The sequence below is a fragment of the Rhineura floridana genome, chromosome 1 (assembly GCF_030035675.1).
Source record: "Rhineura floridana isolate rRhiFlo1 chromosome 1, rRhiFlo1.hap2, whole genome shotgun sequence".
In the NCBI taxonomy this organism is placed as follows: domain Eukaryota; kingdom Metazoa; phylum Chordata; class Lepidosauria; order Squamata; family Rhineuridae; genus Rhineura; species Rhineura floridana.
The window spans coordinates 58146807-58172454 of record NC_084480.1 but is presented as its reverse complement, the minus strand read 5'-3'; the positions used below and the strand labels follow the sequence as shown (position 1 = coordinate 58172454).

Genomic DNA, 25648 nt, shown 5'->3' with positions numbered 1-25648 from the left:
AGTTCACTTTATTTATTTATTTATTTATTTATTTATTTATTTATTAGATTTCTTACCCACCCTTCACCATAAGGTCCCAGGGCAGATTACAACAATAAAATATACACATAAAAAAGTCATTGAAATTATAAAACACACAAAACCATTTCAAATGGACCAGAGCAGTACTGAACAATGATAGTTTCAGTGAAAATTAGGGGTTAATGATTAATTATTTCTGTGCATGCACTTACAAAGCATCCGGCTTTGGAGTTCTGTTCTGCTGAACACTGACTATGCATGCGCATTTTACATGCCAAGGTATATAAGAAGTTATTGGGAGAAATGACATTCAGTAACAGAGCACATGTTTTACATACATCCCTAATGTTAAAAGGATCAGGTGGTGGGAAAGAGCTATGTTTCAGATCTTGAGTAGATAATAGGGGGCTAGGTGGGCAAAAGGTTTGACCTAGTATGTAGTATCTTGCTATGTTATTATGACAAATGAAACACATTTGTACACCATACTAGGTAATTGCACATTTTTGGCACCATTACAGTTGAAGATGTGGTAATCCTAGCTCAAGTGCTTGTCAACACACCCATCTATATGGCATTATCAACAGAAGTTGCCATTTTAGTGGATTTTGGTGTGTTCATCAATTCTTAATGCTCCAGCACTTGTCCAGATTGTCTATCATCAGATCCTGTTTCAATCCATAGGACTGAAAGGTCTGTCATTATGAGAGATATGTTGATCATTCTTTGTCTTTTTAGGCTATTACTATTGATTTAATAGTTCTACAGAGAAAGTCCTGAATTAAGAGGTAAGATATGTTTTGATGGCATTCCCCAGGGAAAGGGGGACTAGAGAGGCTTAGAAAATTATGCATGGTGTGAAGGATATGGATAAACATTTTTTTTGCCCTCTTTCATACTACTAGAATTAGATTCAGGACAGACAAAAGGAAATACATTGAAACATAGGAAACTGCCTTTCTCCAGGTCAGACCATTGGTCAGTTTCTGTGTTCTCTATACTGATTGGCAGTGGCTCTCCAGGATTTCAAGCAAAAGTCTGCCCCAGGTTTATGTGGAGATTCTGGAGATTGAACCTGGCACCTTTTGCATGCTATGACCTTCCCTGAAAGTATGTTTTCACACTATGCAAAATTAATGTATGAAATTTTCTGGCACAATATACGATGATCACCAAAGCTTAGACCTCTTTAAAAGAAGATTAGGCACATTCATTAAGGGTAGCTCTATCAATGGCTATTATTATTAGCGCAGATTATTACATGGAAGTTCTGTGTTCAGAGACACTGAATGCTGGGGGTGGGGGACAGTGGAGGAGGGCAGTCGCCTTCATGATATACTTGAGAGCTTTCAGGAGGAATCTAGTTGGTTTAACATTTTGTTTTTGATATATACAGCCGTAAAGAACTTTGGATCAGGCTACCCGAGATATTATCTTCTGCCATACAGACCTGCCTTCACAAGAGCTTCTTCACAAATTTGTGTGTGTATGTGTTCTGTGGGGGGGGGGGTTCATAAGAGCACAAGAAGAGCCCTGTGGATCAGGTCAAAAGCCCATCTAGTCCAGCATCCTGTTCTCACAGTGGCCAGCCAGAAGCCTATGAGAAGCCCACAAGGAGGACCTCCCAACTTGTCAAATATCAGCAACTGATATTCAGATATATGCTGCCTCTGATAGTGGAGGGAGAACCCAGTCATAATCCTAAATGTGATCTCAGTGTCAAAAAAGCACTGTGTAAATCAAAATTTAAACATCGTATACACATTCACACATGAATGTTACCATCCTGTTTATTTTGTTGTGTGGGGCATGGTTGGAAGTTACGAACAGCTATCCTTTCCCAGTTCTGGTCATGTGCATTTGTAATGAAATACATAGATGTGCATACCTCACACACACCATGGTGCACATGAACAGTGTCCATGTTTTCATGGGTAGAAATCATAATGAGATATGAAGGCAGCCCCACATCTCAGTAAGATCAGTCTTCCAGTAAAAACAATTGTTTTGCAGTAATAGGCAACATTCAGTTGAAAGGAATCAAGAATCAGTAATTTGAACAACAAAGTCCCTTGAGAATTTTTTTTTTTTTTTTAAATACAAGTCTAAAGCAAGATTAAACACCAAATCCCACCACAACAGAAGAATTATTTCAAATCAATGGAGAGCTAAAAGCAAAATTTTAAAGAATAGCTTCTGGACATAAATAAGCCTTTATTTAGTTTATAGTATAATCTGTGGAGCATGCAATAAATTCTGACTAGTGTCTTTGTAGCAAATTTATACTGTAAAACATTTATAGATCATCAGTATACTAATAAGGAAGCAAACTGAGCAATCTAAGCAAGATCTTCAGATCCTGTATATCCTATTATTTTCATTGATCCGACTGCGATTTGACAGTGAGTGGTTCATTCATGTAACTAACAAAAGTTAATGATTGCAACTGTGGGATCCTCCTGGGCAGAGGATGTAATGGGGTCTCATTGCAAATTGCTCTCATGCACAAATGTTTGCAGGAGAGAGACCCAATTGTGAAAGGAAGAGGAAAAGTCTGAATAAAAGAATCTCTATTCCTTGTCTTTGCAGCACAAGCTTGATCTATGCTTCCTTTGAAAACTTTACAAACCACTTTGAGGGCTGGTTCACATGGAAGCTTAACTTCATAGTAAATACACACCTTTTGCTATCACGATAGCTTTGGAAGGTTTACACTCCCCAGCTTCCAATACATTTGTTTTTACTTTCAATTCACATGGCGTTCCTCTGGAAAGGGATAGTATTGCTGTTTCCTTGTGGCCCCACCCCAAATCTGCATGTTTATTCCCTCTAGAGTATTGTCAATGGAGAAGGGGAGGGGTTTTTTTTCATTGTTTCCTATCAATTGGACACTGAAGCGGGAAGAGCATGGGGGGATCCACCCCTTTTCAAAGTATTTATGAAATGCAATTTTTAGTGGATGTGTGTGTGCGCGCGCATGAGTGCGTGTGTGCCTTCTGCAGCCTCAAGTGACTACCCGGTCCTTACTTACTCAGAAGTAAACCTCAACAGTGCTTACCCTCCGCTCAGGGCTCCTCACTGATAACCATAGAGAGGTTCCTCCCAAAAGATAAACTGTCACAGTTGTTAGTTGTTATGCACTCTGGGCTCTCCTGAAGTCATTACTACCCTTCTCTCTTGATTTTGCTATTGAACAGGGGAAGGGGTTTTTTTTGGTCAGTTTCATTGTTTCTTATTAATTACAGGCCTCTCTGTAGCCTGGAGGGGGGAAATTGACATGAAACATGGGGGGAGTGAGTGAAAGCAAAGTAGGGCAGTTTTTGCAGGCGGCAGAGAGACAGGGAGCCTTCTCCTTTCATTCCTGCTTCTGATAGTGAACTGGGGTATTCCTCTCACATCTGGTTTTTTAAAAAAAATCTACTATTTTGCAATCAAACATAAAATCAAATGTTAAATGAATAATATTTCCACAATGGCAATTTTGCAATATTACCCATACAAAGTTTAGAGGAGGTTTTTAACAGCTTCCTTGGGCTGAAAAGCCTCTCTTTTCCTGCCTAACAGCTGATGGGGATGGGAGGGGGAGCTAAAAATCTGGGAACGTAAGGAAGGGGAAATCAGATTCTCCCCCTCCAGGCAGACAGATCTGTGTGTGTGTGTGTGTGTGTGTGTATGTGTGTATGAGAGAGAGAGAGTGTGTGTGAGCGCATGCATGTACTATAAATTGTGTTGTTTTCCTCCCAGCCTGAAACAACCCAGACGTTTATTTTGCTTGCACTTGGGGCGGCATTAACGTTGCCCTACTGCACACCCACAAACCTGCATTAACATTACGGGGGGGGAGTAAAGGGGTGGGAAAGAAGGCTAGAGCGGCGGAAGTGGCCGGCTAAGCAGACGGAAATGGAGTTGATGGGGAGTTTAGTGGTTGGAGAAAGGGGAGTATCTGCGAGTTACGATCCACCCCCCCAGCAGGAAACATCGGAATAAGGGACTACATGAGCGGGAGGCAGCAAAGCAGAGGCGTTTTTTTCCTTACTATTTGGATTTTCAGCAGATTGGTTTGATTCGCATTTAAAGGGAAATGCAGTGGCTTGCCTTCCCTTTCCAAAAAATGTCATGCGATCACTGCAAATTAAAAGGGAATGCAGCCAGCCTCGATCTCATATTAAATTGCCATGTGAATGAGCCCTGCGTTGATGGGGAATAACAAAAATAAATACAATAAATATTCTTCAGTTTGATATATCAAATGTACTCTCTGTCCCTGCTTTCCTTCATATTCATCTAGGAAAGTCAGGTTTGGTATAATAAAAATCTCACTGTGTGTGTTTGTATGCATACATATGCCCCTTATCTATGCCCAAAAATGCAATCTAATATGCGAGTGGAGAAAATTAAATCACATTTTTCTCAAGTCTTACTTCATTATAAAGATCCTACAACAGTTGTTTGTTGTAACAATGAAATCTTAAGTGGAACTTCCATTTTGCTAGTCTTTCCTTCAGGTGTTCAAATAACGTTTCTTTTTTAGGAATCTAAAGCTAAAATTGCAGATTCCTGCATTTACTGGCTTAGATCTATTGTGCTTTGCTAATTTACAACCCCCAAGGTCACAGTTCATTTTTCAGTCCCCAAAATTAATGTGCACTTATTATTTATCTTCCAAAGGAGGTTTCCATGTAGCTTCATTTATGTTTTCTTCTTTTCAAAAGACAATCTATTACATAAAAGCAAAGCCCAGAAACATTTCTGATGAAATTTGGAACCTGCAGAAACTTTCACAATTGGCTGTTGCTGTTATGTTTATGAACTTTTGCAACAGCAGTTGCTCCCTTAGACATCTTCTGTAAAAATCCTCCAATGGGTCCCCAAATCTGTAGTGATGCTAAAAGAGGAAATCATTGCTAAACTGTTAAAGTAGGGAAAGCATTAAAAATCCCCCTTTTAAACCACAGTGTAAGAACTCAAAGGGGGAAGTAGACTGCTGGCCTATCTGAAAAGCCATTGCACCTGGCAGTGGCAGAAGCCTCAAAGCCTCATTAAAGGCTGGTGTACAGAAACATCCTTCTTTCTGCAAATGGGAGAAAAAAGCTCAGCACTTGAGCAGTCTTTCCAACAAAACTCATTTGTTCTGGCGTCATACCGTGCACATCTGCAGTGAAGCAAGATTAAGAAGCAATGCAGCCATTGCCATATGTTTCTAGTTCTCCTTGCTGGATTACCGAAAGATAAATGTAGATCATAAGAGATGAAAGTCACTGTAGCACTGTAGAAGCTAACTACTTTGCTGTGGCATGAAGTTTTTTTTTTCCATAGGCAATAGCCTACTTCAACAGCTGCATGCAACAAATGTAGAAAGTAGCAAGTATCTGCAGAGCGCTTAAGTAAATAATACACAAAATCTACAAATAGGGTCCTAGGAGAAATTGATTGATTGATTTTCATAAATTTATATTGCACCCTTCCTCACAAAGGGAACCCAAGGCAGCTAACAATACAAATCACAATAATAACCATCAAAGCCTCATTTAAAATATCGATAAACCATACAATAAATCAACTTTAGTTGGTGGCCCAGCTACGCCCCTATGCATGAACAGGGATAACCTGGCTTCAGTTGTCCATGCTCTGGTAACCTCCAAGTTAGATTACTGCAATGCGCTCTACGTGGGGCTGCCTTTGAAGATGGTTCAGAAACTGCAGCTTGTGCAAAATGCAGTGGCCAGACTGGCAACAGGGACCAGAAGGTTCGAACATATAAAACCGATTCTGGCCCCCTTGCATTGGCTGCCTGTATGTTACAGAGCTCGATTCAAGGTGCTGGTTTTAACCTATAAAGCCTTACACAGCTTAGGACCACAATACCTGATGGAACACCTCTCCCAACATGAATCCACCCGTACACTATGCTCAACATCAAAGGCCCTCCTCCGGGTATCTACTCTGCGGGAAGCTGGGAGTCTGGCAACAAGGGAGAGGGCCTTCTCAGTGGTGGCCCCCAAATAATGGAATAATCTTCCTGACGAGGTGTGCCTGGCACCAACCCTGTTATCTTTTTGGCGCCAGGTCAAGACTTTCCTCTTCTCCCAGGCATTTTAGCATGTATTTTTAAATTGCTTTTTAAAATTGTGTTTTTAAATTTGTATATTTGTTTTTAATGTTTTTAATTATTGTAAACCGTGCAGAGAGCTTCAGCTATGGGGCAGTATACAAATGCAATGAATAAATAAATAATAAAACAAGCAGCAATGTTTCTTGGCTGAGATCTATACACTACATACTCTGGAGTTACAGCACAATAACCCCTGATCAAGACTGCTGGAGTTGGGAGGGGGGGAGGATTAGGCAGAGGAATCCAGTGGAGGCCCCTGATGTACAGGTTGAGCAGTTACCACCAGTGGTGTTCCCACTAGCAGTAGCCAGCATTAGCCCCTGAAAGAGGCCACTATGGTGGTGTGGTGGAGCAGAGCCAGCCCTGGATCAACCAGATCCAGAGCTGCTCCATCCCATTGAGAAGGGCCCAATTTGGGTCTCTGTGCTGCAGCAGCCTGAGGATGACTCAGCAAAAGCTATGAGCAATAACTACAGCCATGCTTCCCACTCCTGCCTTGGCCAGTACAAGCGGCAGGGCTACGGATATATCTGTATTATTTGTTTAAGGCATTTATATACCACGATCATTCACATTTCTAATTGGTATGTGCCAATAGTTTATTTATTTATTTATTGTTTGATTTATATCCCACCCTTCCTCCCATTAGGAGCTCAGGGCAGTAAACAAAAGCACTAAAAACACTTTAAAACATCATAAAAAAGCGTTTAAAATACATTAAAACAAAACATCTTTAAAAACACTTTTAAAAGCTTGCAAGACATCTTTTAAAAAGTTAAAAACAGTTTTTTTAAAAAAAAAATTAAAAACATATTAAAAAGCAATTCCAACACAGATGCAGACTGTCTCATAAGGTCTCAACTTAAAAGGCTTGTTGAAAGAGGAAGGTCTTCAATAGGCACCAAAAAGACAATAGAGATGGTGCCTGTCCAATATTTAAAGGGAGGGAATTCCACAGGGTAGGTGTCACCACACTAAAGGTCCATTTCCTATGTTGTGCGGAGCAGACCTCCTGATAAGATGCTATCTACAGGAGGCCCTCACCTGCAGAGGGCAGTGATTGATTGGGTATATAAGGGATAAGACTTATGGTCCCAAGCTGTATAGGGCTTTGTACACCAAGATTAGAACCTTTAATATTTGTGCTGCTCTGCCCTGCCACACTACTCTCAACTGGTCCCATTTAGGACAGCTCTGCTGTACTTCAGAGTAAGGTGGGTTATGAATTGTGTTGAAGGTCTGGCCCATTTCCTCCACCTAGGTGAGCTGGATAGATTAATTTAAACAAGGGGCACAATCCAGCCGAAGTCAAGCACTTTTAAGTCCCTGTAATTCAATTTGAGAAAACTGGTCATGTGCCTAATTCACTGACACCATGAAGTTCTTAATTATGGCTGCACCATGTGCAAGACTGGCAACACCTATCATTTAATTTTTCACAGTGGCTAACATGCTGGCTCTGAGACACTTTGGTTGGTTAAAATGTCATCACAATTGATCTTCCGTTAATGGGCTATCACACCTGCGCAAGAATATGTTCTCATTTGGCTGCTTGAAACTGCTCCAAGCTTTGCAATGAATTATTCAGAGACACAGGTAGCAAGTCACCAAGATTTTCAGCATTCTATGCATCATTCATCTCATATTGGCTAGATATTAACCATGGCTCTGATATTGACAGACTTTCTAACCACTCAGTGCACGAGGAAGTAGCAACCCAAAGAATATTGACAAACAGTACAACTTATGTGAGGCAGGTGAAAGGTCATTTTTAATTTACTTAAAAGATTTATATTCCACTTCTCCATGTGCTCAAACTAGCTTAAAATAAGAAATGAAGACAGCCAATACATTACATGTATTTTGCAATGAAAAGCCTCCCACAGGCCCTAGAGATAAGAGGATGTGTTGCTGGCAGGAAAGAGGATTGAGGCAGGTGTGCTGGGAGCAGAGCTTGGAAAAGTTACTTTTTTGAACTATAACTCCCATCAGCCCAATCCAGTGGCCATGCTGGCTGGGGCTGATGGGAGTTGTAGTTCAAAAAAGTAACTTTTCCAAGCTCTGGCTGGGAGGTAGATTGAGAGCTGAGAGTAGGAAGATGATACAGAAGGCCAGATTGTGATGGAAGGGTAGGCAGTGAACTGGTTTAATGCAAGGACAGATGTAGGAAGCAGACAGCTAAGGGAGAGATGTGCAGAGGAGTTAGAGAACTGAAGTATGATGAAAAAGTGAGGGTAGACAAAAGTATTATTCAGAGCTTTCAGGATGAGGGAGGGCTGTGTTCGATTGGCAGGAAGGGACATTTTATTGGTGTCTAATTTCTCACATCTGAGTTCTGAATGTGGATTTTTAAAAATAATAATATTTACATTTTAGTAGGTAGGTTCCAGCTACTAAAGGTTCTATGATCCTCAAACTACTTCAGCTGGACTTTACCTCTTGGAATCAAAGCAATGTTTCCAAAGTATATGGCACGCTGACTATGCCCTTGCAGAGTTTTCATAAGTAACAATGTTCAAGAGTCAGGATGGAAAATCAAACATATCCTACCCAATGGGAATTAAAGAAACTGTTCCAGATGCATAGAACAGAACTTGGAACCAGTCCAGGAGACTGAGGCTAACACCCCCTGTGCTTGCATAAAATGCCATGGGATCTTTTCACAAGACTAACTTGTAGATTGCAAAGCAGTTACCTTAACTGGCTCCTGATGTGCTATATCACAACACGTTCAAATTTCCATCTGTGGTGTCTGTAGCTACTGTTCATACACTGGAAATTTATCGGCAGAAATAAATAGGCTGGAGATTGGCAAAGCTGATGCTGATGCAGAATGCTTTTATCATTTGCCAGGGCCAACCATTTAATCGGAAGGATACTTTAAAACTGTAAGAATGCCCAGAAAACACTGCTTAATAATCTGGAATTGTTTGGCATATGTCCTGCCACCAACCCACCATCTTACAAAATTATCTCATTGTTAAATTCCAGCTGCATAAATTGCTTCATGCAGCGTCAGTCAAACAGTTTTGGGCCTGGTTCAGGTTTCATATGCATAAGGTTTGACAACAGATTCATGATATTGATGTTTCTGTTTAGGGCATATCCTAACTTTTCCTGGTCATGATAAAAATCAAGATTTTTCTTTAAAGCAAGGGTGGGAAGTCCCAGGCCCAAGGGCCAGATATCCTTTTCTAACTGGCCCTCAGGACTCTTCCTAGACCATACTTCTCAGTAGTTCTGTTCTGCGCTCTACTAAAATGCTTTTGTCTGTCTGGAATGTGTTCTTGAACTGTGATAATGCCTCTTGCTTGCCTGGGTGGGGGATAGAGGGTGTGTGTGTGTGTGTAGAACCCATTCTTCTTTGCATGGCTGGAATGTAATCTGTTCTACAAAGGTAAAAGTTCCATCAGTGCCCACTAACTTTTTGCCTCTGGCCAACCCATCACTGGCATTGAAGGTTGCTGATGAAGGAATGTGGCCCTTGGACTGCAAAACATCCCCACCCTTGCTTCAAAGCTTTGGACAAAACAACCACAATGCTGGGTCACAAAATTGACTTATTTATCCCATAATTATTATTCTGAGGTGACATCTGAATGGACACACATCTTTGTAAGGCTACCAGGAGAATTTCAATTCAATTAGCATTTCAAGTTGAATCTATCATATCCACACTTTCTGAAACATTGGGCTCATCTACATGGAAGCATTTCTTTGTCACTTCTTTTACCTTTGCTTTTCATTTGCATCATCCACAGTTACTGCTCAATATTAGCTGCCAATTACTTTTTCCCATTCACACAAGCAGGCATTCCTCTGGGGAAAATTAGTCTTGCTTTTTCCCTGTGGCCCCACCCTCTGATTATACATTTCCAAACCCTCTGGTTTCTAGGTGACTGAGCATGCTCCGTCTGTTATACCAGCTGCAGTAGGTTCCTTTTAAAAAAAACTGGTAGTGAGAATATCTGTGTTTTTCCTGGTAGGATACAGCTGAAATTCAAATCTTTGTTTGAGCAGAGTTATACTTTTGTGCACAAGTTAAAGGGAAAAGAAACTAAATACACCATTTGCAGCAACATAAAAAAGGCCAACAAAATGGAGGAAAGCAACTAGAAGTTGCTTGCCAGCTTGCAGGAAATAAAATGAACAAAGGGAGGAGGAGGGAGGAGGAGGAGGGGAACGATTGACACACCCACCTAAAAGCATCAGAGCAAAGTGTCTGCAAGCACTAGAGAAAGGAAGTGAAGACATTTTTTCTTCCCTTTTCATATTGTCAGTGGATTGGGTTAGTACAGATTTACGGGGGGAAACTGCATGATAGCTTCTGTTTGCCAGTAATGTCATGTGAACCATACAAATTTAAAAATGTGAGTAGCACCAAACACACAGTAAACCACTGTGTAGATGAGCCCAATGTGAGAACTGAAACACAGCCATTCTTCAAAAGCTGTCCTTATCAAAAAATTTCACTGTAGTTTACCAACCAAACAATGTTTACAAAAATGCATATGTTAGTGGAAAATGTGCGTATAAATGAATATAGTAGTGAAAATTACACACAAAATGCATCATTTAATGAGAAATTGCTTGCAGAAATGTGTACATTAGTCAAAACTGCCTACAAAAAGGAGGAATTTGCACTAAAATGCTGGAGACTGTTCCTGAGGATTTTTTTTTAAATCGCAAATTGCTGCAGAAATGTGGAGAACTGAATTTAAGTTTGGAGAAATGAGAACCCAAGAGAACCAAATTGACAGTTCTTACCATCCCTACTATATACACACTTACCTATTTGTAGCACAAAAATGTAGTTTTTCTCAATACCAAATTGTACATGCTCATCTTCAACATGGTGCTTGCAATTCTGATTGAATGTAGATTCTGTCATCCAGATGGATGGGTATGGTTACTTGATATGTGTTTGAAAACCGTCCCCTTGATTAGGTAACACCTTTGAAAATCCTCCCCTTGCAATCTTGGTATGTACCCACCCACACCATTGGGCAAATGTGGATACCCTCCCCCATTGCTAGCACCATTTTCAAATGGACACACTGCAGGGTAATGCAGAATCAATCTGCCATGAGCTTTTATTTTTGGAATAAACCCAATTTGTCAAGAAGCACTTTTCAGAATTAAAATATGTGTGTTAGGTCCAAATTGTGTGGACTAGGTAGAAAAAACAAGAAATAGCTTCCATTGAATCTAGAATTTAATGTGTAAGCAGCCTATCATTGTTTTGTGACTTGCATTCCTGTCAAAGAAATGCTGCATTCTAACAAGTAAATTTTTTTGGTACATGTGCCTTATATAAGATGTAGGTTAGTTAAACATGAGAGGTGTTCAAACATAACAATTCTGAGAGATAAAGATCAATTTAATTTTGATTTTTTAAAATTCCATTTTTTATTTAACAAAATTAATTGTAATAAAACCTCTAAGCAGTTTACAAAAAATTAAAATTATCAATAAAAATGGTTAAAAACAAGTATTTAAAACATTTAAAAGATAATTAAAATTAAAAGTGAGCTAAAAAAGATTAAAACATGTCAGCATCTACGTGCCTGGGGTGTTTGCCTAAACCAGAATGTTTTGAGCAGGCACTGAGAAGAATACAGCAAAGATGCCTCCCTGATGTCAATAAGCAGGGAGTTCCAAAGTGTAGGTGATGCCACAATCACAGATTGATTTCTTACCAGTGCAGAACAAGTATTATTTGGCACCTGTAACAATTCCAGTTCCACAGATTGAACTGGTCGAGTTGGCACATATGAGGTAAAGTGATCCCATAAATAATCTGGTTCCAAACTGTTAAGGGCTTTATATAGCAACAATAACACCTTGAACTTGGCCCAGCAACAAATTGGCAACCAGTGCAGATCTCTGAGCAGAGGTGTAATATGCTGATTGGGTCTCACTCCTGTCAGCAATTGTGTTGCAGCATTCTGCACTAACTGCAGTTTCTGGGTCAAGTGTAAGAGAATCCCCACATAGAGTGCATCGCAGTAACCCAGTGTTGGTCACCAATGCCTGAACTACTGTGGTCAAGCTCTCCTGGGTCCTGGAATGGTCACAGCTGTCATACCAGGTGCAGTTGGCAGAAGGTGCTTCTATCCAATGAGGCTATCTGCACTTCCAGTACCAAAGCTGGATCCAGAAGCATCCTCTAGATCAGTGGTTCCCGACCTTTATGAGCACAGGACCCCCTTTATAAGCTGAACATTTTTTGCGACCCCCTCCGCCCCCGGGAGGCAGGAAGGAAGAGGGAAAGCAGCCTTTCTTTGCAGGCTTGCTTCTTTTTGCTTCACAAAAAGCCCTCTCCTCTCATTCTAAGTAAGGGCGTTGCCAGTAGCGGCAGTGCAAGGAGACAGGAATCAGTGATAGTAATCCCCTCTTCTTCCTGGTAGCCCCACCCTCAGCCTCCTTTGGCATCTGCCATGTATTTTATAGGCAGATGCCTGCCCTTGGTGCACCTGAAAGATGCTCTGGCGCTTCAGCAAAAGGCTTCCCCTCTCGTTTGGAGCAAGGGGGAGGTGTCATCTGCAGCGGTAGTGGGGAGCATACAGTGTAGAAGGAGTGAAGACTTTTTAAAAAATTAATAAATAATTCATTTCTTTACTGTTCACGGCCCCCTCTGGATTACTTCACGGCCCCCCTGGGGGTCCCGGCCCCCAGGTTGGGAACCACTGCTCTAGATGCATATCTTCTCCTTCAGGTGGGATGCAGCCTCATCCAGGGCAGGCAATTGACCAATTTCTCAGACATGGGAACAGCTCACCCACACATAGTGCCTTCATCTTGCCAGGATTCAAGCTCAGCCGGGAAACACAATGCAGCTCTTTGTATTAGCATGGGCACCTTAACAAATAATTTCAGCAAGTAATGCAGTAAATCACACTAGTGGATGGCATATCATAAGAGGTCTACTTAAAACAGACCTACCAGTTGCATGCATGCATATCAGTTCAAGTAGGGGTGTACAGGGGATGATGACTTTTCCATTTAGTTTTTACATAAGATATCAATTCCTGCCATTATCTATCCCCCACTCATGATGCAGCCTAAAGCAGGTTGCCTCACCCTGCTGTATGGCAGGGATGCCCCTGGTGAAATGGCCCATATGATATGATTTCAAGTTATTACATGTTGTATCCAGTAGTGTCACTCTTCTGACGCAAAGGCTTCCACCAGTGGAATGGAGAGGGAAGCCTTTTTCAGCGATTCCCCTTCCCCACTGAAGCTCCCCTGCATTCTCTCTAAACCTGCTCCAGAGAGTTGGGGGATCTTCTGGGATAGATTTAAGGGGGGGGTTGCAGGAGGGTGCACAGGGGAATAGGTGAAAATTACTTCCTTCCCCATTCTGCTGACAGAAGCATTTCCTGCAACTGAATGACAGCAGTGGAAACAACTCCAAGTCCTGAAAAATGATAAAAACTAGCATGGTTCCAAATACAGCTGCTTGCAATTCTTTAACAAGAATATTTCACTATATGAAGACTAGATGTGAAAGCCTGGAAAAAAACTGGAAATATTTGTGGGGGGGGCAGTTTTTTCCATTTTTTCCCCTGGTTTGTTTCTGGGCCTTCACATCTCTAATGAAGACTGGACAAAAAAGAAGTGTGGCTGTATATTTTACTTCAGGTAATATTTGTGTGAATCTGCCATTATTTTCACTTGCATATTTGGTGTTTATAAGAGGGCAAACTTCAAACAAGCGTGTAAAGATAATCACTCTTTATCAGGACCTGAAGGCATGATTCAAAGTATTTCAACAAATATGTAGATGTATATGGTCTTTTAAAAATAAAATTTACATGCCCAAAGAATCCCTGCTCTTGCCCCCAAACAATTAAGTAGAGTTACATAAGGGATAAATTTGGCTCTTGCTGTTAGTAGGGAAATGGTATGAGTTTTATGTCAAGCTGTTTTTTATGAACTTGAATCCAATTTCTAATCATCCAGATTGCCCTGTACAATAAACTCTTGATTATGACTGCTGGCATTTACAGTTTATAAGACAAGATGATGTGTAGCACAATTTTCTACATTCATCTCTTCTTCTTCCACTGCTCCTAAAAAGACTTTATATCTTTCTGCTAGCTTTGTTTTTAAAAGTCATGTAAAATTATTGACATTATCAGGCATGTCACATATTCCCAGTACACATGGTGTATTTAGTTGATTGCCATCGAGTTTGTCTTTGGACGGAGGATTAAGCTCTTGTTGATGGTCTAGGAAAGTTGACTTTCTTGTCTTCAGGAAGCTGCATCCACGGACGTCTCTTTCCTCTGCCAGTAAAAGGAAGATATCCCAAAGTGATGCTTGTCTTAGCAGAGTACACTGCATGCATCTGTTTTATGATTCTGGAGTCTGCCTTTTATTTTTTGCTGCCAGTGCTAATTTAAAAAGTAAAGGAGGAAAATCAGATGCTAGCTTAGCATGCAGTCTTGAAAAACCAACCACATGTGGGAAAGTTTGGTCAACAACATTTCAGTACAATATTTTATTTATTTATTGTTTGATTTATATCCCACCCTTCCTCCCAGCAGGAGCCCAGTGCGACAAACAAAAGCACTAAAAACACATTAAAACTTCATAAAGACAGAATTTAAAATACATTAAAACAAAACATCTTTAAAAACATTTTTAAAAGCTTTAAAAATATCTTAAAAAACATAAAAAGTTTAAAAACATATTAAAAAGCAATTCCAACACAGATGCAGACTGGAATAAGGTCTTTACTTGAAAGGCTTGTTGAAAGAGGAAGGTCTTCAGTAGGTGCCGAAAAGATAACAGAGATAATGGAGTACCAAGGATGGAGCGGCGGGAGCGGTCCGCCCTGGATGCAGGCAATAAGGGGGTGCATTGTCTGTTCTGCTACAGACCGTTGTCCTCCCCGCCCCCTCATTATTGCACAGGGCACCGGCCTGTGCTGCTGCCCCTCGCCTGGGTTTGTCTCCTGGCCAGAGGCAGATTACCTTCTGCAGGGGGCTCCCCACCGTCATTGCCAAATAGTAGCCTTGCACGGAGTTGCCGCGCAGGTTGTCCAGCATGCCCGCGAAGGTGCCTCCTCCTCCGTGGCCAGGCTCATCTTGCTCCTTGGCCAAGCACTGTGCCTAAAGCTCTAGTGAGCTCAGCAGCCCACTCCGGAAGGGCAGCTGGAGCCCAACGAGTGCCTGGACAGGACTGCGCACCACCCTGAAGCCCAGGCACAGCAGAAGCCCCAGCAGCACCCGAGCCATGCCGAGCTTCCTCAACTGTTCTGCTTTTTGAGGCATTTATACTGTTGTAAGCGGTCTGCTCATTTGAATTTCTTGCTAGCCTGCACTGTAAGTCATAGATTGATTTATAGATTTTATATGTATGATTTTATATGTTCATGTGAGTAAATTTATTCTTGTTGTTTTATGTATAGCCCCTGATGAAGGCCTGAAAATTAACTGGCTGAAACGTGTTTGGCTCATAATACAATAAGTTTCTATTTTTCCAGCATCTTGGCTTTGGCCCTTCCTTCTTTTTCCTGGTAGGAAATTCTGACCAAAAGCAAAATCTTGCTCTTTTGCTGCTGCAGCCAGTCTTCTGTCTTCCCAGCAGAGGAGAGGAGAGGAGGGGGTCATTTTAGTGCAAAGGTGACAAGTGTGCAGGAATCTAGAATCTTTGAGAAAGCATGCACATCTGACATGGTGTCATGAGTTGAAATGGCCACTATGCCCCGTGCCATGCTCATCTGGTCACTCTTGAAGCACAGCATTTTTAAATGGAAAGTATTACTTCAAATGTGACCTCCTAGCAGAGAAGCAGCATTTGCCTAGATTCTTAAGCGCCATGCTTTTGTTGGGTCAGGGAGCCACCTGGTGCTGGTTAGTAGCCCTCTCTCTCCAGGGCATATTAGAGGGCCATGTAAATGGAAAGATGCTCCAAACATTGACTAGGTGGGCCCTGGTCTTTTTTCTCCCCCTTTTCCTCCCTCATCTGAAAACAAACCAACCCTGAATATTGGGGTTCCTGTTCCTTGAAACTAAATTGCCAACATATCTGCATTTATTGCTGCAGCCTAGAGCAATGTCTTTTTTGTTGTTCTGGGGGTCCAAAGAGAATAAAACACTGAGGTACTTGTGGCTGGCTTAGCCCCTGATGTGTGTGTCAAGTCTAGCCAATATCTCAGAGCCAGGGGCAAAGCCAGATATGAGATGCCTTTAGTGTGCTCTTCCCAGAATGTGCTGCACTTGCCAGAGATTGCCAGCAGTGGGTGGGTGGGGGTTAGGTCTTATTCGGCTTTTTTTATTTATTTCTCCAGAATGAGATGGGAGCACCTTTCCTTCACCCTCTTGCTTTTGTGTCTGTTGTGGAGCTGGACAAGATCATGGACACAGGATACAAAAGCAGAAGTGCTAACAGCAGGCATCTCATTCTGATTATTTTATTTTATTATTTTGACAAAGTCATTGACAGATTTGCAGAAGTTAGGGCTCGAAATAAACTGTAATGTTATTATTCATTACTGCGACAGACCAATATGTAGGTATACGATTTTCCCCTTTTTAAAAGAAATACATTAATGTAATTAAAAAGTATTAATCATTACTTTTTCCTTTTTTGTATTGTAATATTTATTTTATTTTTATTTTTTTACTGGCATGATTATATATACGAAGTTCAATAAAAGAAAATTTTCACTGTCTGCATTTCTTTTCTGGCCATTATTATTATTTGTTTCATTTCATGATTATTATTGAAAATAATTTTGTCGTATAGAGGGTGTTAAAAAATGCTCCACTCTGGGTGTTAAATACGCTAGATACACCACTGAACAGAGATGGTCCCTGTCTAATATTTAAGGGGAGGGAATTCCAAAGGGTAGGTGCCAGTACACTAAAGATCCGTTTCCTGTGTTGTACACAACAGAGCTTCTGATAAGATGGTATCTGCAAGAGACCCTCACCTGCAGAGAGCAGTGATCGATGTACAATATACTGATAATATACCATATACAGTATAATATAAAGATATAATGCAAATATCCTGATATTATATGGGCTTTGGAACCTCAATAATAGCACCAGAACATCCTGTCATGATTTATATCGTTAACAGGGAAATGACTGCATATATTCTGTGGGATGGGAAAATGGTATATTTTGTCTCTCTAAAATCTTCCCATTTATTCCTCTCTGCAAAGGACTGAGTTGGTATTGGGCTTTCTCTCTGAAAACTTTTCAGCTGTTGCTAAATTGCTCCAGTAAAAAAGTAGAACCACAGAGTCAGAAGGCATTTGAATAGGACTCTGTTCTAGTACCCCTGAAAGGCAGGCATTTCCTAGCCTAAACCATCCTCGACATGTGCGTATCTATTATTCTGTTTATTCCATGGTTTATCTGAGCACTTTTTCATTTGGCTAAGGATATGGAGCATGAGCTCCCATTGAATCCCATTGAATCGGAGGAATTTAACTCTCCGTCGTCATCATCATCATCACCATCATCGTAACTTTGAATGAAATTTGTCAATTTCTTCCTAAATATTCAAATATCTGCTGCCATTATCCCATTGTTCCTGTTGGCTCTTGTTCCATCTTCAATAGTAAATTGTTTTTCACCATATTTTATTGTGATATTTTGAGGTATTTCAAAATTGCTAGGTTTTCTCTTAATCTGCTTTTACCAAAAACGCAAAATAAATAAAACCCTTTTTTATATATGCATGCATGACTTTTTTCTCTTTCTTTTTTGCCTATAAATAACCACCAGTTTGTTGGGCCCCTTCCTTTGGATTCTTCAGCGGCACACAACATTCTTTTTTAGACATTATTTTAATACTACATGAAGTATCCTAACTTTCTTGTCCCTTTTTACTTATTGCTGAACTTCACATTCAGAAAAATCATATGTGCAGCCCTCCTAGAACTATATCACTTCAGAAGGTAGTCTGGGGTTGTATATTTGAATGCTCCTCCTGACATGCTAAGATGTTTGTGGGCAGAGCGGGACATGTAAACATGCAGTCTTTTGTGTCCAGGCTTGGGAAGTCCAGAAGGGACTGTACTGCATGGTATTTTGTCTCTGCCTACATGTGAAGTAAAATTCTGAAGCTGGACAAGGGGCATGAGATAGTGTTGGTTAGATCATTTATTCCAATGCTAATTCAATCCAGTTCTGAAAGTAGGAATGGAGCTCTAGACTGCACAAAATGAAACCATGCAAATGTGGATATGCATTATGAAATGCATGCCTTTAGTCTGTAATCAGCCTGATTCTGTCAGAAGTTGTGGCTGAAGCTTCTCATAATGGTATAGTGACTGGAGAACAAATTGAATACTGTACCTTCTCTGAACAACAAACAGCTTCTGCCCATGTTCCGTAATCACTCTGTTGGATTCTGGGAACAGGATTCTGGGAGACTTCTCTGTACCACCTCCAAAGGTCCAAAATCCCTAAAAACATAGGTGCATAGGTGCAGACTAGGGCTGAGATGAAACACTGCCCCCCATTTTATTGTTCCACTCACAAGTGAAAATGGGGGGGCATTCTAAGAATTGGGTTAGTAGTAGATGAAAGGGGGGTGGGACAGGGGGCTTACTGGTGTTAGAAGTGGCAACAAGAGATGTTGATGGCATCCACTGATGGGTAGCCACTCATATCCCTCTCTCCCGAGTCCCCTGGAGATGCTTCTACAAAATCATGTAGTATTGTTTCAAGATGATTTTGTGGTCCGGAGGGGCAGAATGACTGTTAAACCACTCTGGCCACTGGAGCTCTCTCAGGGGACTAGGAGTCTCTTCTCAGCACCCTTCACAAACTACACTTTCCAGGATTCTTTGGGGGAAGCCATGAGTGTCTCAAGTGAAGTAAAGGTCTGCTGTGGGTGTGGCTCCTCATTAGCCAAGCCCAGCAGCTGTGAGTCTGGCTTTTAGAACACTGACAGTTGGTTCTTACTGAGCATGCCCAACATTATCATTGAGTTCAATGCAAAATTTCTTAAATTAATTAACAATCAGCCAGACATTTCTGCAGAAGATGAAGGTCAGAGTGTGGGGCAAGGTCAGTAATAGGATTACAGGTACTCTGTGAACATGGCTGATTTTTAATTAATTTCAACAGATTATGAGAACTCTGACAGAAAAAAGTCCAAAAAGAGTCAGGTTTTTTTCTCTCTCTTTTTACACTTTGAACTTTCAATTCTCTGTTTGTATATTGCCATGAAAATTTAAAGAGTTGTTAAGCAAGCATTTCTGAGTTCAGGAAGACAAAGAGGGAGGTTGAAGTGTTTGGTTAAGAAACAAAATGGAATTCATGGAGAGTTTAGTGAGCGGAGAAAGGGGAGTATCTGAAAGCGAGGATCTACCCACCCAACAAAAAATGTTGACGCAAAGCACCTACATGTAGTAATGCTGTGAAGCGGAGACGGTTTTTCCATCACTTTTTGCATTATCCCCGGATTGGTTTAATGCAAATTTAAAGGGAAAAACTGCATCCTAGCTTCTCTTTGACTGCAACGTCATGTGAACCATGTGAATTAAACAGGGATGCAAGAAGCATCAATCTCACAGTAAGTCACCATGTGAATGGACCCTTGATGTGTGTTCCTCTCCATAGAATTCCCCCCTCCACTGTAGGCTTTGCAGAGCTAACATAGGCAGTGTGTGTGGTGGCAGAACAATATAGCAACTTAGCAGGGTCAGGTGAAAGAATTTCTTTTGCACCCACTTCCTGTTAGAGTTTTTGTGTATATATATGTTGCAGCAGAGTACAGAAATCACTGGTCTGTTAAGACTGGTAGTTTAAAGAATAAAGAAACTTATGGTTTATTACTATAAAGAGGTAAAGTCATACATGCTGAAGCAGCCATTCGGCTTCCAGCCGTTCCTGCTAAATGAGAAAAAAAACAGGGAGGAAGGGGAGGAGCAAAGCTGCCAAAAACAACAAACACTTTAAAGGAGGAGTCAGCAGAGGGAAGAATAGATTACCTTTGGCCACATTCACACCAGACATTTATTCCACTGTCACTCCACTTTAAACAGTCATGACTTCCCTCAAAGAATCCTAGGAAGTGTAATTTGTGAAGGGTGCAGACTAAGAGGTGCTGCTGCAGGGGTGAGACTGTGCTGGGACCATCAAGGGGCAAGCTTTCCCACCAGCCTTGCCCCACACCTCTGCCTGGACCTTATCAGGAGTTGCTGCAGACTGAGAGGGTGCTAAGAGTTGTTAGGAGACTCCTAATCCCCTTACAGAGCTTCAGTTCCCAGAGTTCTCTGGGAAGAGGGAGTGACTGTTAAGCCATTCTGGCAATTGCAGCTATAAGATAGCATCAGTTTTAGAGACTGGAGCATCAATTTCTAGGCCTGCAAACATCAACCTAGTATTTGAAGGTGAAGATATGTAAATTCTACAGCTTGTTCTATTGTTTCTAATAGCAATCATTAAGATGAAATGGTGCTGGCAATTTTGTTGATGTTGCAGCATGATGCACAATAGTGCTCTTTTGTGTTGAGGTATGAACATTAGTATGAGATTACTGACACACAAAGAAAAGTAAACCTATAAATTCAGAAAACACAAAGAGAGCAGAGACGGACAGTAATGAGCTGCCACTACTTATATTCACTATGCTTGGCTATAACTATACTTCAAAAGATAACTCCCCAAAGATTTCTAATGTTTAGCAGAGCATTTCTTTTCCTTTAGTTACTCTCAGATGCTCATTCTCAATGTCTTGATGACTCTCATCAGAGAAAGATTTAGTGTAACAGAACTGACTCACCATGATCCTGACTTCTTCTGACTGATTATGGGTGGGTTGGGACAATCATCCATCAGTGATTACTGATGTAGGGGTTTTTTACTTGGCATTGTGAGTGATCTCAGCTGTAGTACCTAATACTGGGCCAGAAAGACAGACCATCTCACTGCCCATCAGTTTCCCTACCAGAGTTGGCTAAGGTGGTCTCCGATATTGTGCTGGAGAACCCAGGGATGGTGGTCCTGGGGGATTTCAAAATACATGCTCAGCCTGCTTTAGGAGGACCAGCTGGCAGATTCATGGCTGCCATGACAACCAGGGAGCTGTCTCAAAATGTCAGTGGTACAACATATTCTGCAGGACATACTCTGGACCTGGTTATTTCTACCAAACAGGAGCTAGGTGGTCTGAATTTGGAAGTAGTGGTTGTTATAACTCTGTCACATCACTTCTTGGTAAAGTTTAGTTTGACTGTGGCTTGTCCCCTCTGCAGGGATGGAGAAACCTATTGAGATGGTCTACCCCATTTGTTTTTGTACCTGTAACTGATTTATCTGTTTTTATAATTGTACATTACATTGTTGTAATCTGCCCTTGGACCTTACGATGAAGGGTGGGTAAGAATTTTATGAGATTCATTCAGTGATAGCACAGGATAGAGCTCTCTCCAAGGTGATGTCCCATTTGTGGATCACCCTCCTCTTACAAGTATATCAGGTACCAACACTGTTTTCATTTTGCCACCAAGTCCTTGTTCACTCAGGCATTTTCATGTTTTAATTGGTTCAAGTGTTCTTAGTGAGCTTTTTCTCTTAGCCTTCTCTATTGTTTTAGCTGCCTCTGTTTGTATTTTGATTAATCCATTGCTTGTCATCTGGTGTTGTGGTTTACTTTATGTTGCACTCTACCCTGGTATCAGTTTCAAAGAAGAGTGGGGCTATAATTCTTTCAATGAATGAGTGAATGAGTGGTCTGACTCAATATAAGGCAGCCTCCTATGTAAATAGCAAAAGAGGGCTCACAGTTTCTGGAACCTTCACTTTTCTATCCCATCAGGAGGCGCCCAAAATGATGTATAGATCTGGAAAGGGAACCATGGCCTTCCTGATGTTATTGGACTGTAGCTCCCATTAGCCCCAGCCAGTATAGCCAACAGTTGAGGATACATGGAGTTGGAATCCAACAACTTCTGGAAGGCCACAGGTTTCCCTTTTCTGGTGTAGATGTTCAGAGGGTGCATGTTTTCAGAATCAAACTCTTCCCAGAGGGACATCTCCTGTCCAATATTTAAAAACGTATAAATATCACAGGTATGCTGTGGAAACAGCCCTGGGGCCAGCCTTTCTAGTTAGATGGGGCAGCCATATTTCTAGGTGGGACATTTTTGGTGGGGGGAAGCACATGGCTCAAGCCAATTCCCCCCCCCACACACACACACTGGTGGAGAGGCCTTTCCCCCTCACTCCTCCCTGCAGACAGTGTGGTAACTTACATAATGGGCTATGTAAAGGTTAAGTTAACAGAAAGTTTAGTACGAACGCCAGGAATTAAATGACTGGCATTTTTTTTTCATAAGAAAAAAGGATGTTAAGGATACAGTGAACAAGGGGATACCAAAAGGTGTGAAACAAACAAAATAGTTAATGCTGTAACTATGAAGTTAAAAACTAGTGAAGATACTGTTTTCTCAAAAATTCAGTTTTAATCTTGTATCTTGACAACACCAACACACACACACACAAATCAGATTTTAGAATCGGAGTAAGAGCACATTACAGTGCAACCATAGTCAAGCATTTAGGCAGAATGGTGCTGAGAACAATATGCATAACTTTCTTGTTGAAGTCAATGAGACTGAGTCCTTAACTTTATAAAATATTTATTGCATAATAGACTTCCTTTTATAAACTTACAAAAATGTTTGATAAACATGCAATAAAGTTTTCTGAATTGTATGTTCATGATACACCTTTTCTGAGAGGTAATGCATAGCACCTAAAATTTTTTTTCTAAACAATATGGTTTTTTTAACCCTTTTTATTTAAGATTTTTTAAAAGCTGTTTTAAAGAATGTTTTTAAAGTTGTTTTGTTTTAATGTATTTTAAGGTCTGTTTTTATGATGCTTTAAAGTGTTTTTATGGCTTTTGTTTGCCGCCCTGGGCTCCTGCTGGGAGGAAGGGTGGGATATAAATTAAATAATAAATTAAATAATAAATGAATAAATAAAAATAACGATTTAGAACAGTTGCAGCTTTTGGTTTTTCCTCGAATTAAAGTAATGTTAGCTGTCCTTTCCTTTTCAAATGCAAGCACAACTAAATTTGATAAATGCTTGTGAGTTACTGAACCCTGAAAAGGCCTCATGTTGAGCTGCACACATTGGGAAAATAAAAAATTAGGCCTGAATTACAGCCGAGAAGGCCAGCAAGCCAGCTAACTGCTTCTGTTCCTCTAGGGCTGTCTTCATCTTTTGCCAAGTACTCAAGAAAAAGAAGAAAAAAATAGCCACTGTGATTGTGAGTATAGTGAGTGTTTTAAAAGAGTAAAGGGTAACTTAGGGTTAATATTTTTTTCAGATCACTTTAAGTTACCTCTTTATTTCACCCTTTGGCAATAAGCTCCCAGTCCTGCTGTACTCATAATAACTGCAGAATGAGCAAACTCTTACTTCTTACATCAGACAAACAAACATGCTTCTTTATTGCTGGCTGGGTAGAAAACACAATTGAAACTGAAAAGCAGAGAAAAGGAAAGTGGAGACTAACTCTACACCATAACACAAAGTTAACTCTTCAAGGGTCATGAACTATACAGGCTGTGTTTTTTTCAGGAAGACTTACGTAATTATAGGATGATTGTGATAATAAAAAAATCCACCCTCAATCAGGGAAAGTCTTGAGGGAGCAGACTTTTGGGAGCTCTTCCAGATGAGGCTTTTATTGTGCACTTGCCCTGCCCTGTTTACTGAATTTTTCAGAGGGTCCTATTCTTAAATTGCTCCTGTTCTTAAAAATAAACTGTTATTCTTTAAATGGAGGCTGTCATTGTCTGTCATGTCACAAATTAAAAAGACAATTTCCCCAAAAACTCCTAGGGAAGGGCAAAGGACAGCTCTTGGTGGGGTGCCCTCATCCCCCACTCCCAGCTATGTGGAAAGATAGGCTGCCAATTGTCTGGGCCAATATGATATAGTAAACATTTCTCTTTTATATTTTTCAGTGCTCTGCAGCAACGTAAAATGTCGAAGAGCAATGATGGGGGGGTTGCACAAGAGAATTCTGTTCCCCTTCATTTTAGTAAATATACTTTGTTCCTTTTATCCACTTCATACTCTTGTGAAAACTCTCACTTCAGAGCGTTTGTTCTGGGCTCACAAAACTGTACAGGTGGTGCTGCCTCAGCAGGAAGCCTGCTCCTTGCTGAAGAGCTGCCAATTACTTGCAGCGAAACTAAAACAGAAGAATAAATATTGCATGTTGATGGATGCTTGTCAGAAGACGTAGGGGTACTTTCAACAGGGCTTGTCAGGTGAAATACCTTCAACAAATCCACATGCTCCGTAGCAAAATGGAGAGTTTGCTCCAGCTGTTTCACTGGCAAACCTCAAGCTTTGTCACATAAGTTTAAATTATAGATGACATAGTGGTGGAATGAAAATGGATTGCACCTTTAAAAATACATCCCGTGAGAAAGCTGTCACATTGAGTGCTCGGTCATGCCACGGAAGAGCCTCAGAATGATCCCTTACCTTTCTGTATATGTAAAGTTAAGGAGATGCTGGGTTGTTTTTTCCCCCGGTGCAGCATCTTATGTAAACACTGCAGAATGAACTGTTCCTGTTTTTCTGCTGCTTGTGGAGGATACTGGGTTGCAAGTTTCAACTGTAACAACAAGCTTGACAAGGGCTGGCATATTTTCTATTGTGTCAGCAGTTCAATATTTTTGCAATGATATTCTACCACAGTGGGGGAAGGGGGAGAGAGAGTGGGAGTAACTCTTCCAAATGCAAATGATTATTTGACAAAAGGCATGCAAACAGTGTCAATAAGTGCCATGAAAATGACTGGCCACACCGAAGATTTAACATGAAAACATTCAATGTTATTCCATCATAATAAATTGTCAAACAAGGGGGGAAAAGGATGCTGCGAGATGTCCAGCATCTGATAAATGGGGACAGGAGGAGGAGGAGGAGGAGAATCTGTACCTGAAATACTGTGGTAGTCTGTGCAGCAGAATAAATTAAAACCCTGACTAAACTGCACTCAACTGAACACACTTTCAGCTTTTTCTACTTCCTCTACCTATTTCTTGGAAAGTTCAAGAGAAAGAGTGTGGTTTCCCTTCCTGAAATAACAAGGACAAAATTTGTTTGTGTGTGTAGAATATTGATGTAGGCTTGGGTAAATGAGAAGTTGGGAATTCACTGGAAATGGGGAGAACATCTAATCACAGTCTGCATACAGGTCCCCTAGAAAAAGAAGACAAAGCAGCACACTTTATTTCTCAGAGTGAGGTCACATTCTCAGTACTTTTACGAATGGATTTACACATTTATGGGAGAGGCCAGCTCTTTTTAAAAAGTACATATAGCAACCTCCCCCAACCTGATGCCCTCTGGATGTTGTTGGACTACAACTCCCATAATCCCTGACTGTTGGGTAGGTGGGGAAAGGGTGGTTTATAGTAATCAGCTCTTAGTGAGTCAGTCAGATATGTGCTGAAATTGACTGGGTCACAAATAAGAGAAAGTTGAGGTGTACACGGTTATATAG

The 25648-nt window shown here is 40.8% G+C and overlaps 1 long non-coding RNA gene across 1 annotated transcript in view; it reads left to right on the top strand.

Annotated features, from left to right (window-relative positions):
* The window catches only part of LOC133384476 (uncharacterized), a 113980-nt gene that overhangs the window by 85425 nt on the left and 2907 nt on the right, over positions 1-25648 (top strand). The window lies entirely within an intron of this gene.